This window comes from Lipotes vexillifer, unplaced genomic scaffold (genome assembly GCF_000442215.2).
Source record: "Lipotes vexillifer unplaced genomic scaffold, Lipotes_vexillifer_v1.1 scaffold1014, whole genome shotgun sequence".
Lineage (NCBI taxonomy): Eukaryota > Metazoa > Chordata > Mammalia > Artiodactyla > Lipotidae > Lipotes > Lipotes vexillifer.
The window spans coordinates 617,603-630,877 of record NW_006774244.1 but is presented as its reverse complement, the minus strand read 5'-3'; positions in this window follow the sequence as shown (position 1 = coordinate 630,877).

The following is a 13,275-nucleotide window of genomic DNA, read 5'->3' as shown; positions in this document are numbered from 1 at the left end:
CTCTTTCCTTCGTGATTGATTTGTTTAAAACATCCACCTTCCAGGAGGAGGGGGGAGGGGAGGGGGAGGGGGAGAAGAAAGTGGGGGTGGTGGAGGATCAATTGAATAAATGTCCTGGCAGAAATCTGAAAATGAAAATGGCTTTTACTAGCAAGTTCTGGCTTTTTTGGTTGCAAGGAAAAGATTTGGGTTTTTTTGAGGAAATTAAGTCTGTATCAATCATCTTATACTATCTCTCAGCCTATGGGATTGGCTCAGAAATGAAACCGTGTCCCAAGTTGGGCCAATGAGATCTGAGGACGTATTTTGTTGAGGCTTCTGGGAATGGAAAACTTTTGCTTGTAAGGGAGAGCTACTGAGAGCCGCTCCCTTGTCCCCTGGGAGTTGTCACGTGTGGATTGGGGCAGTCATCTTTCTAGCTGGGGGACAGCGCCAGGCCACAGAGAAGGACAAAGTCCAGTGAGTCACACAGAAATGACCCAAGACCACGCTGGGTCTAATGATGTGACTCCTTCCCCGGCTCAGTGGTGAGGGCCCCGCGGGCAGGAGCTGGGTGGGTGTCACTCACATTATCCAGCACGATCGGCCTGGCCCAGCACCTGGTATGGCGGAGTGGCTCAGCTCAGGAGGTAGAGAATGAGCAGATAGATGGCAACTGAACCTAGGGTTTTCCCGGTGCCATCAGCTGAATTGCAAGCTTAATCTCGTGCAGGTAATACACTTCCCCAGCTGAAATTCAGGGACGTGCAAATCAAATTTTGATGAAGAGACCTGGGTGTTGGGGAGGAAGATGGCAGGAAAGGACGGGGGTGGGTGAGTGCAAAGGGTCCCGGCTTCTGTGCAGTGCCCCAGACGGAATCACATGTTTGAGGCTGTCCCTGCTAAGGACACGGTGTTCTCCTGTGGGCATGTGCACTCTGAGCCAGCGAGGCGCTTGGAAGGAGTCTGCAAGACGCGTTAGACCTTTATTAGCTTAAGTACTTTACCAGAGTGTAGATTACATCCAAACCTGGAAGTTTTCAACAGCAAACTTGCAGTGGCTTTCCAAAAGCTTGAGGCTAGCCTTTCCTTCAGTCAAAAAGCAGCCTGTGCCAGTTAAAGCTGAGAACCAGAAAACAACCGTGTAGATTGTGAAACTTGTATTTGATGAGATTTTCATGCCTTTCTGCTATGCAGACATTCAGCAAGACTATAGAGTTAGGTCAGATACAAGCCACAGGCTCTGGCTCTTTCTGAATTAGTGGCTGCCTTATCTTAAAGGAACTTCAAGGTCCAATTGAAAGCAACACTGAGCTAGATTTCACTCGGGCAGTAATTTAACTTGGCCAAGATGCTTGGCCTCTCTGGGCCTACAGCCTATCATGTATAAAGTGAGGGGTAGACCTAAACCAACACTGAGTTTCTCTGTATTGAGAAAAAGCATTACCTGAAATGAAAATCCAAGTAGCATTTAGAGAAAAAAGAGCATGGGATCTGGGGACAGCCTAGGATTTGAGACCCAGCTCTCCCACTCTCTAAATACATGAACTCAGTTTACTCACTGAATCTCAGTTTCATTATCTAGAAAACAGAAATAATCTCATTTTCATTATCTATGTTATGGGGATTTGGGAAAGGCTTCAAAGAGATGATGTACGCAAAGCAACTGACATGGAGTAGTCATTTAATAAAAAAATTAATTCAGCAAATATTTATTGAGCATATGCTGTGTGCCAAGTAGCATGTGCTACTTAGCATGGTGAACAAACTAAGCATTACCCTTACCCTCCTGGGCAGTCAGACAAAAACTTAGACATGACATTTATGAATGTATAATTGCCATATTAGATAAGACCTAAGGAGAGTGTTAGGGGGCTATGACACAGACAACTCTTTTTTTTATTTAGCAATGCCACGAAAGCTATCATTCACCAAAGGTCTCCCTCACAGCCCTTTTAATGGCTCATCAGGGAGAATGCATCACCCCAAACTACATTTCCCATAGGTTAGTTTTCTTTGGGAAATGAGCTAATTTCACATGCAAACCATGCATAAAATAATGCAAGACTATTCGTGGGAGTGGGAGGCCAATCTTGGAACTGACATTGCCAACCTCGTGTTCTTTCTCTCAAGGCTGCGTGACTGCTCATCTCAGCTGAGGTAGATTTGATTAGTCAACACATCCTGCTACAGTCATCATCGACGAAGCTGTCTAACTACAAAGAATGAGGGCTTTCTGCCCAGTCTGACACCCACCTGGCACCAGGTGGATGCAGGGGCCCCAAGAGAGCCAGCCAGCTGGTGTTGATCCTGTCTGAGAGCTAAGGAATGGGAGAAACCCCACTCTGGTAGCACAGGAGTTTAGTTTTGTTAGGTGGGGAGTGTTTGGCATCCGAGAGCAACTTGGACATGTCACCTCTAACCTCTGTGCCACTGTTTTCTCATTCACAACCAAGAACAATCACAGCCGACCTGTGTGTCATGCAGAGTTTTCAGTCACATCATGTGAGATGAATGTCTGCTCACTTCTTTCAAATCCGTCACTTCGCTTACACACATCTATAATCGTTCAACTCTTACCATCTCACATCTGGATTATTGAGGTAACCTGCTCACAAGTCTCTCTACTCTCAGTCTTGTTCCCAAATTCCTTCTAATCCAGTTATGGGATTGATTCTAAGTTTAAAATATAAGTGACAGCCTGTCGCTTTCTGCTTTAAAATATTTGATGATATCCTGCCGCTTTCAGCATGGCACTTAAGGCATACACTGTGAGTTGCCCACCCACAAGCCATTCTTCTCCTCCTCCATACCAGCAAACTCCAATTTGAGGTCTGGTTACAATGTATTCAAACCAAGGGGATAAACTACGATTGTTCTAAGACAACTCTGGTGATCTCGTTTCTCTTTGGACTAAAGTAGGCATGTGACCAGTTCTGGTCAGGGAGATATAAAGGAAAGTTGACTGGGGCTTTAGTGAAAGACTATTTTCTTCTTGATCAGAGAGAATCGTGTGAAAAGATGGCCCATTTTCTGTGTGACACTTGGGGCTATGGCAGCCATCTTGTGACTGAGAGGAGAGATGTTAAGACAACTAACTTATCGCAGGTTGCCTGGGATTTTCCCACTTTTAGCACTAAAAGTCTCATCTCCTGGGAAACCCCTCAGACCCAGGATAACTGGGACAGTTGCTCACCCTAGGACACGTCACTGGCATTCTGAGAAAGAAAAAACAAAATAATGTGAACACCTTAATGACCATCATTGAGCTACTGAACCAACTCTGAGGTTACCTTTCTCAAGTCCTCTTGTGTAAGTTACCTAAATGCCTTCATCATGTGTCTTGTAACTTGCAGCTGAAGCTTGCGGCTTGAACACAACATTTAAGGTCCTCATCGTATGGCCCAGGCTGCCTTTCAAATGTGACTTCCTACCATTCCTACCCTTCCCCAGTACACTCCCAGTGTGGACTACTCACAATTCCCTGAGCTTACCATGAATCTGCACACCTCTGTGCCTTTGTTAATGTCATTTCCTTTTTCTGAAATTCCTTCTCTTCCTTCCATGTCTGAAAATTTCCTAAACTTCCTCCAAGGCCCATTTTACCAAGTTCCTTTTTTTTTTTTATAAATGCCTTCCCCTCCCCCACTCTGTCCTCTGTGCTCTTATGGTTTTAGCAAGCGGAGAAACTCTTGGTTTATGTGTCTCTCGTCTTATACTTTGAGTGTTTCAAGGGCAGGGATTATAACTTAATTTGTTTTATATCTATAATCCTTAACCTAGTATCTGCCACCCCTATCATGCTTGTCTACAGAATGAATGATAATGTTTATGGGATGAATAATCATATGGAATGATACATTTGTTTTGAAAAAGCAAAGTCTTATGGAAAGGGCAAAGTATCACCCTTGTTTTCTAATGGGCTTTTCCCAAGAAACCTTTGCCTAGAGAATGCTTATTCATATCGAGATTTCTCTTCCTTTGAATTCCCTTAACAACCACATTGTTACCAAGTCCACACAAGATGCCACTGTGTACATTTTCAAAATATTGCTGACGATCATAGATGACTGGTTCCTGTATAACTCTTTATCTCCCTAATAAAAGAGTACGGAGAGTGGCTTCCATCTACTATGAAGGTCACCTAATTCTGAGCCTACTGCTCTAAATGGAGGAGTTTGGACCCTATAAATGTTGACTGAGTAAATGCAATAAATGCTGTATTCTGTTATTACATTAGGAATGATTTCGCTGCAAGTAATAGAAAAATCTACTAAGAGTAATTGTGGCAGAGAGAGCTAGCTGACCATTAAAGATTTGGATTTCCCTTCCAGAGTAAAGAGTTGTTAAGCAGCTTTCTAGACAGGGACTTCACTTCTCAGTTGCCTTGCACTGAGGTGGAGCTATATTTCTACCTATAAGCCATTGGAATACGACCTGAAAGATGGGTATCACTTTCCAGCCAAGAAGGTTAGGGAAGGTTTACCCACATTCTCATCTCCTTCAGCAATGACTTTGGAGGCCACAAGCTGAAGGTGGTAGCATCCTAAGCAGGAAGGAGCCTGAATTCCTGAGTTACCAGTTGAAGAACAACCCAACTAGGAAGAGCCTCACTGGATTTCGTTTGAGCAAGATATCAACCATGATTGTATTAAGACACTGAGATTTACGGAGTTGTTTTTACAGCATTTATATTTATATTTGTATTTATATTTATAGCATACACGGTCCTGATAAATTCAGTGGCCTAAACAATAGTATATCATTTCCTCAATAATAGAATGTCTAAAGATAGATAGTTCCTTAGTTCTTTGCTTTTCATCTTGTGGCTCTTGCCTCATGGTCACAAGATAGTAACGGCTGCTCCAGGCTTCACATCATTGCACCAGCAGGGGAAGAGTCAAAGGGCTAGACTTTATGATTTTAATTCAAGTGGAAACTCCTAGCCAACTTCTCTTCCTGTGCCACTTGCCAGAACTAGGTCATGTTGTCAACCCTAACTGCCATAGAGGCTGGTCAAGGGACTGTGTACCTTTGCCCATTTCTCTAGGTGAAGACAGTAGGAGTGACTGTGGTAGGGAAGGGCTCTTTGGGCCAACTAACAACATCTGCCACAGTTTTTATTCCAATTTCCAATCATTTTATTTATAAAACTTGGCTGTATCTTCTAAGAATTCCTATTAACAAGGTAAGATTTATTGGCCAACCTGTTAGTGGAGGTAGTTTTAAGTTACTAAGTAAATTCAGAATCAGATAGGTCCATAGCATTAATATGTTGTAAGGGCAAATTCATCCAGAGTGTGTGACAGGCATGAGAAAATACCACCTTGTGAATCAAAGCTGAGCTCCAGGAAGTCCTTGGGTTCCATAAACTCCAGTGCAATAGTGCTATCACCCAGTCTCACTGTGCACCTCGCTACCTTCATACCTCTCTTTTTTTCATGCAGTTCCTCCATCCTGCGAGTGCCATTTTACTGGGCTCCAGAGGCCCACAATCAATGTAGACAAATCATTTCTCCTCTCTGGATGTCAGTGGACTCCTCCATTAAATAAGAGGTTGCATTGTCAAGATCCTTAAGGTTTCTTCCATCTCAAGCCTATGGTCCTTAGATTCCTTCAAAGATACTCATCCTTCAAGGCCAAGTTCAAAGGCTGCCTCCTCCATGAAGCATTCCTTGACCCCCAGCAACCAAGTTATAACTGCTCTTTCTATGCTCTCTCAATGCAACTAATTATACCATTTACTCTCCCATTATTTTACAATGGATGATTATTCATATGTCTGGCTTCCAATCAGATTGTAAACACTTTGAGAGGGGTCTCCTCTCTTTAATTCCCAGTACTGCCTAGCAGAGTGACTTCCAAGTGGTAATTGCTGAATAAAAGACAACTGAATTGATTAATTAACTAATAAGTCAATTACAAAATATGGGGAATCACATAATAAAATGCACTGATGCATTTAATGTTTCTTTAACCGATGAACTTTTTTTCAAACAAATTCTTAAGCAAAAGCTTGAAAGGAGAAGCGGAAGAGGAGCTGTTTGTTGGCTGAAGTGGACATGGAGCCCAAGTGGACCAGCCTCCACCCTCTAGAGACCCCTGAGGCACCTCACTGTAGAGCACCCATAGGGCTCCATGAAACATAGTGTAGAAATGACTGCACTAGGAGACAGAGAACCGAGGAGTCAGGGGATAAGGGTCCCAGCTGGAGTTTGGCTTCAATTTCATCGTCAAATTATTGCTCTTGGCCTCAGTCTCCTAACCTGCAAAATAACAGGAATGGCAAATAAGTGACACCCATGTGACCATTTCTCTCTTGCCTTTTCCTGGCCTTTCTCTAGGATTCTTCAGAAGCGTTCTCAATGCATCACTCCCGGGAGTCCCTAGCTAGCCATCTGAGTTGGTTTCACATAAAACTGATTTGACACCTCTGGGCTAACTCTGTGATGCTTAAATTCTCTTTCAGGTCTAACATTTTTTAATTCTCATTTTTTTGCTGTACGCAGGCCTCTCACTGTTGTGGCCTCTCCCGTTGTGGAGCACAGGCTCCAGACGCGCAGGCCCAGCGGCCACGGCTCACGGGCCCAGCTGCTCCGCAGCATGTGGGATTCTCCCGGACTGGGGCACGAACCCGTATCCCCTGCATCAGCAGGCGGACTCTCAACCACTGCGCCACCAGGGAAGCCCTCTAATTCTCATTTTTAAAAAAATCAGTTGCTCCACTGATGTTCCTGCTCTGTTATCAATGACATTGTTAAGCAAATTAAGCCCTGAAGGTATGTGTCTAGAGATTCCTTCCCCCAAATCAGAATGGGTAATTTAAGGCCACACAAACTGGATCAGGCAATTTGAATCTGGTCTTGAGCAAGTGGTACCTTACAAATATGGACATAAGTGGATGACTACTAATTTCTTCTGATAGTCTAGGTTGAAGGACCCTGGGTCCAAGAAGATGGTGATGTGGATGGAAATTTTGTCAAAAAGGGAAATAAAAATTTGCTGATGATTTTTACTCTGGTGATGAAAATACCTAGAGAGGCTATAGAGATGACTTTGAATCTCTGAAGGCCCATCTTACAGAGCTGGGAGTGGACTGTTTCCATCTGGTCACCAAGGGTAGAACTAAGACGGAGCGTGGCAGCTCTGTGACAGCAGAGGTTGCAGGCTGGTGGTCCATGGGCCACATTCACCTCCCCAAGAATATCTTGTCTGGTTCATACAGCCTCTATGAAATGTTTAACATAAAGCTAACTTCAAAACCTTGAAAACTGACGTAAAAATAAAATTTCCATCGGCTCTTAAAAATTCAAGGGATCTGGAAATACCATCCTTTGGGTGAGCACTTGGGGCTGCCGCCCTAGGTTCTGCGCTTGGGGCGGGGGAGAGGCACCCCGTGGGTTCTTTGCTGAGAACTGAAAATGTGTTAAAGTTATTAGGATGCAAATTCAGTTTGTAGTTTTGATATTTAACAAGTACAGCCTCCCTTCCAGTGGGACGCTCTGGACACTCCACATGAGTTAAGCTACCCCAGCCACAAACGGAGCTCCAGGTCTGGCAAGTCTGGACCCACATTCCTGCAGGGTCCAGTAGAAATCATCTACTGGTGTGGGGGAGCAGCCATCTGCTTTTGAAGGACACCTCTTTTCCAGTTAATCAGCATCTTCCATGACCCCTTGTCTTTACCAGCCCCATCTCATTCATTTATCTTACCTGCCTCTGTAAGCGTCTCAGTTTTTGAGCTCTGCTACAGGGAAATAGATTTGGGCTTCATATAAAGAAAAATGAATTGTTAACGATCTGAAAAATTTTAAAGTGGAACTTTAAGAATGAGATAGTGAGTTTCCCCATTCCCAGGGGCATGCAAGGACCACCCATAAAAGGGAAACCAACATGGTTGGAAGCTGGTTTAGAAGATGCTCTTTGAGGCCTCCTCACCCTTAAAAGGCACAACTCTGTGAGCAGCTGGTGGCAAACAGGACTTGTTCAAGGCTGAGCACGCAGGAAGAGGCCTGAGAGCTAAAAAAAAATAATTGTCACATTAATTCCAGGTTGGGTCCAAAACCATCTGGCAACTTTCTCCAAAGCAGGAAGAAAAATTTTAAGTGTTCACTAGACTTGAAAAATAATCAGCATGTATTCCAGGAAAAATAATATCTTTCACTTGCTCAGTGACGTGTGGTTTGAAGTGCACTTTGACGTACATTATCCGAGTCCATCGTCATAAAGCTACCAGAGGAGAGTCGTGTGGATAAGAGTAATCCAATTATACAGATGGAAGTGGAGGTCCGGGAAAATAGTATCTTATACTCAAGAAGTAAACAGGAATCAGGACCTATATCTAGGTCTCAGCGCTCCTTGGCTTTTACTGTCCCAATTTTATCTCACAGCAGCAAATCTCAGAGTCAGGAAACCAAAGAAAAGCATCTAAGACTCACCAGCCAATCTCCCCTCCTCATGAGCTTCCACTGGAGGGATTCTACTGATAATCTACAGAAGCAGGGCCGCTCAATGCTGCAGCCCAACAGCTTTTCCATTGGCCTCGCTTAGACCCTTCTTCCCTCGACAAAAGCCCGATTCTTCTGCTTTGGAGAAGGTGGACAGGTGGCCGCCATCTTCCCCCAAACTGCTTCTCATAGACCTGAAGTCTGTTATTAAGCTGACGCTCCATCCTTTTCATCTCCAGACAAAACAATTGACTTAACCTTTCCCCCAAATGACAGATACCCTCTTGAGTACTAAACACCCTTTTCGTATACATGGAAAATTCCAGAGCGCCCACTTAACGAAACCCTCTTCTTTAAAAGCTCCCCCTTTCCAAAAGCAGTAGGGCTTTTAGCCAGCAAGCTCTTTAAGTAGTGCATTAGTATTCTGAAAGGATCGGCAGGAAATACAATTAGACCTTTGACCTCAGGTCTGAGTGAGAGCTTTGAAGAGAAGAGAGTGGCCAGGCCATGAAGTCAGGTCAGTCTGTTTCTCTCACTCCTCGGCCCCAGGCATGGGCCCCAGATGCCCCCTCAGAAAAAGTAGGGATCCTAGGGCTCTCCTGGGACCCCCCTCCTCCTGCCTCTGGCCTCATCTGACTTCACATCCTGAAGTCCATTGCTGGCAATATGTCAAGGAAGTTACATTTGCTTGATGATAATTCTTGGACCACAGACACGTTGCTTCTTTATTTATCACAAAAGGGACTTACAAAGTATTTAAACTATTGTGACTCAAACTATTTTTTCATCTGGCTTATGGTAGTCGAACTACATTTCCTTCAATATAAAAGAGAAGAAACATTACTATATATTTTTGAATGGTTATTGCGAGACTTATACGAAACGAAGCTTATGAAAGGCCTTTAGAAACTATGAGGTGCTTTGTGAATGTCCAGGAATATTAACATTGCCATCTTAGCCACTCTTATGATGGTCCCCTAGCCAGCAGGTCCCCCCGGGGATGAGAAGGACAATGTCTCCGTTAAACCTGGTCCAAACTAGGACACTGGTGACATGGGCTGAGCTTCCTGCGTGTCTCGCTTTTGTTTGTGCACACCTGCCATCTCAGACATCTGACATCAGTGTAAATAGGCCTCTCGTAGGAATTGCCTTTGTCACTGCACCTGCCGGTTCCAATTTACTTGCTGTGATCAGAGCCCACGGCTCTTGACGGCTGTTCAGAGTCTGAAGGCACAAAAGAAAGCCTCTCCCTGGGGCCCATTTGTTTCTGTGCTGAGATGCCCCGGTGGGTGCTTATTCATAAATGGGGCATTTGGAGACCCCCAGCTTGCTTTTCCATCTCGCGCCTTTGCCAAGGTCCTTGGAGTCTGATGTCTGAACAAGAAGCTGCTTTTTTTCCTTAATTACTTGGTCTGGAACTGGATGTTTCCCTTTGTGCAATATTTAGGGAAGATCCTCTATCAATTTGTAATATACCATTTGAAAGAAAAAAGACAATTTTTTGTTGATAAGCCAAGCCAGATGTAAATAGACATCTCTTTGTAAATATAAGTAAAGAGATAAAAATCTATTCTTACCTATAATAGACTGATTGCATTATTGAGCCCAATTCTTTATTCTTCCTTCGTGTGACTTTGGAGCCCCTCCAATAAAGACAGAGTATATTTCCCTATCCCTGGTGACACGGTTAAACGAATGAGGGAGAAGGGAAGGTGGACCTACATCTTCAGGGGCCTTGTGTGTTTAAATTAGCCCTTGAGCTTCTACCACTGCCAGGTGAAGAACATGCCTGAGCTGTCTGGGTCCCAGGAGGGGTATGAGAGACACGTGGAGCAGAGCTGCCCCAGCTTAGCAGCAGCTCTGCTCCACGGAGCCCACCACTCCACCTGCAGACACATGAGAGAGCCCATCCAAGATCATGCCACCCCCAGACGACCCACAGACACACAAAGTATAATAATACATGACTGTTGTTTTAAGCTACTGGGTTTTAGGCTGATTTGTCACATAGCAATTGCTAATTTCAACATTGTCAATGACAAAATCTCCGGAGAATTCAAAAAATTCAGCTCTTCCTAAAATAAACTTAATGTTAAAAAAAAAGAAATGTTAGGAAATACATTAAAGTTTCCCTCATTACAGAAAAATCAGTTCATTACAGAATACTTAGAAAATATGAGAAAAAGAGAAAAAAGAACAACCATTCTTTAATCCTGAGACAATCAACAGCTATTCACATTTTGCTGTCTATCATCTTTTAAAACCCAAAATGGTTTTGTTACTAAGTTTAAAAACAATAGCAATAGATCACAAAGGAAAATATCAGTAGATTTGAGTGAATAAAAATATGTCCGCGTGTTTAAAGGGAATACTAGAAACTGAAGAGCAAGAGAAATGGTAGAAACTATTTGTAAGACATATGACAAAAGTGTTGATCTCTTTGGCGCATAAAGAGTTCATCTACATTGAAAAGAAGAACGTGTGATCCTAAAAGCTAGATAGCCGAAGGGCCCAACTAAAACACTGACAGAAAGATGCTTGTAAGTAAACATAATGTGGGAAAATCTCCCACTTTATATGCAAACAATGAAATAGAAATTTAAATGACACTGAAATGTTACTTTCCTATGACATTGGAAAGCAAAATGTAAATTATACTTACGGTGGGAGGTAGTCGGGTGTAATAAATACGCGTATTATTGGTGAAATGGTAAATATATACAATCCTTAGGGAAATAAATATGTCTTATAAGCCTAAAAATATGCTTGTTTTGGACCCAGTAATTTCACTTATGGGGATCTGTCCTAAAGGCGTAATACTAAATACAGTTAAAGCTTTCTGCATAACTGGCCAATTATAAGGCAATCTTTTAAGTAAATTGTGATACCCCCAATGATAGTATAGTATGCAGCTACTAAAATAGGGAGCATGAGACAGTTTAATCACTTAGTAAAAATGCTTACATTTAATATCAAGTGAAAAATCACCACTAAATTATACATGGAATGTAATTAAAGTTGCGTGCAGTAAAAATCTCGAAAGAAATACATCAAAATGCTCATAGCAGTTGGTTTTGTTTTGTTTTGGATGATGGAACAATGAGCCACTTGTAATTTGTTTCCATCTTTGTTCAGTCCAACTTAAACATTTTATCAACCCAGGGCAGACCTCAACTCACATTGGCCCTTTGAGCCTGTGCCCCAGAAGAGTGGCTCTTGATGCCGTGGTCAGGAGAAGTCCAGAAAAACACTAGCAATTCTAGCAATTCTTGCTCCATGACACATGTGACAACTGCCATTAAATTATTTTCCTAAAAATGTATCTTCCACCTTGACCCCAGAAGTGGTCCTTAGCTGTTCGATGCCTGTCGTAGTGAGAATTCTCTAGAAGTGGATCCTAAGATAAGGATTCTTGTGAAAGCAATGTATTGAGGGAATGTTCTTGGGAGGAAGGAGTAAGTAGGTTAGGGCAGGAGAAGGAAGCTGGAGCAAGGGATGGGCTTCAGCCTGGTGCCGGGAGCTCTGGAACAGGACTTACAGCCCCGCGTCTCCGTGCCCAGCAGTCACTCACGACGTTCTGGCTTTCCTCCCCTCTCCACCCTTATCTTCAGAGTGGATGTCACCTGTTCAGCGAGGCCCTCTCCCTGGAGAAGGAGGCAGCTGAGGCATGTCAGCAGCCGAGGAGCGGGTACGGGGGCCCTGGGATGGACACCAACCTCAATCCGACAGCACCTCTCTCCCATCTTTCCTGTTGCCCACTCATTGTTGACCTTGGCCTTTTGGGATCTGGACCACATTGAGGGCTGAAATTCCTTTTGTCTCTTGGCTTCCAGTCGTCTCTGCCAAGTCTCGCTGACGCAAAGTATGATAATAAGGACATCTTACAAGAAGCCAGACTTAGAGAAAACTGGGACTGTGTAATTCAGGAGGGCAGTGTAGCACGGAGAGGCCCTAACCCAAACCTGTGGCAGGATGGGCCAGGGTCCTCGGTCCAGCCTGTGTGTCCTTACTTAGACCTGAGCTCAAGGCATGGGCCTTCTAAAGGCTAGGACCATCTAACCAGGGACGTGATGGTGGACACATTGGCTAAACAGAAAGAATCGGGAAATGTTTTTTTCGAAAGCATGCAAGGAGTAGAAAAAAGAACTGGTGACTCAGATCTACTAATCCTGCTGGTGAGTTTTCCAGCCATCTGTTATCTCTTCCAGGAGCCACCGTCGAATGATCTGTAAATATTTCCCGAGGACCAGAAGGGTAGGGGAGACGAGAGTTTTCTAGGTCAATCAGTCACGAGTAAAGGTGAAATCACAGATGTACACAGAGTGTCTGCAGGCGGTGAGAGGTGGAGCTGCCTGGGAGAGCAGAGCGCTCAGTCAGCAGGGAGTATTGTTGATGGAATCTCCTTAAGCTTGGATTTATCCTGCAACTAGCTGGAAACTTGATGCTTCCGTGGACAAGACCATGCGAGACAAAGCGTTATAAATGCAGTATAAATGTGTTCCTGGGAATGCGTTTATCAAATTTTTAAAGTCAAAACAGTTTAAACTTATGCCTTTGCCCGTCAGTATCTGATGCCCCTTTCTCTATTCTCCAACTATGTAGCTCATTTTATATTGTATTAGTTGATCTCATTAGGGAAATATGTCCCCAGTCAGATTGGAAGTTACGAGAGTGGTCTTACTTATCTTTAGATTCCAAAAAACTGGCAATATATGTTTAATTGATTAATTCATTAACTAAATGAAACCTCGTTTTCCTTCTATAACACCTCTGCCAGAAAATCCTTCAGTGTCTGACTGGGTTATACCTTGCCCTACGAATGCATCCTGCATTTCACAAGCCCATTCCT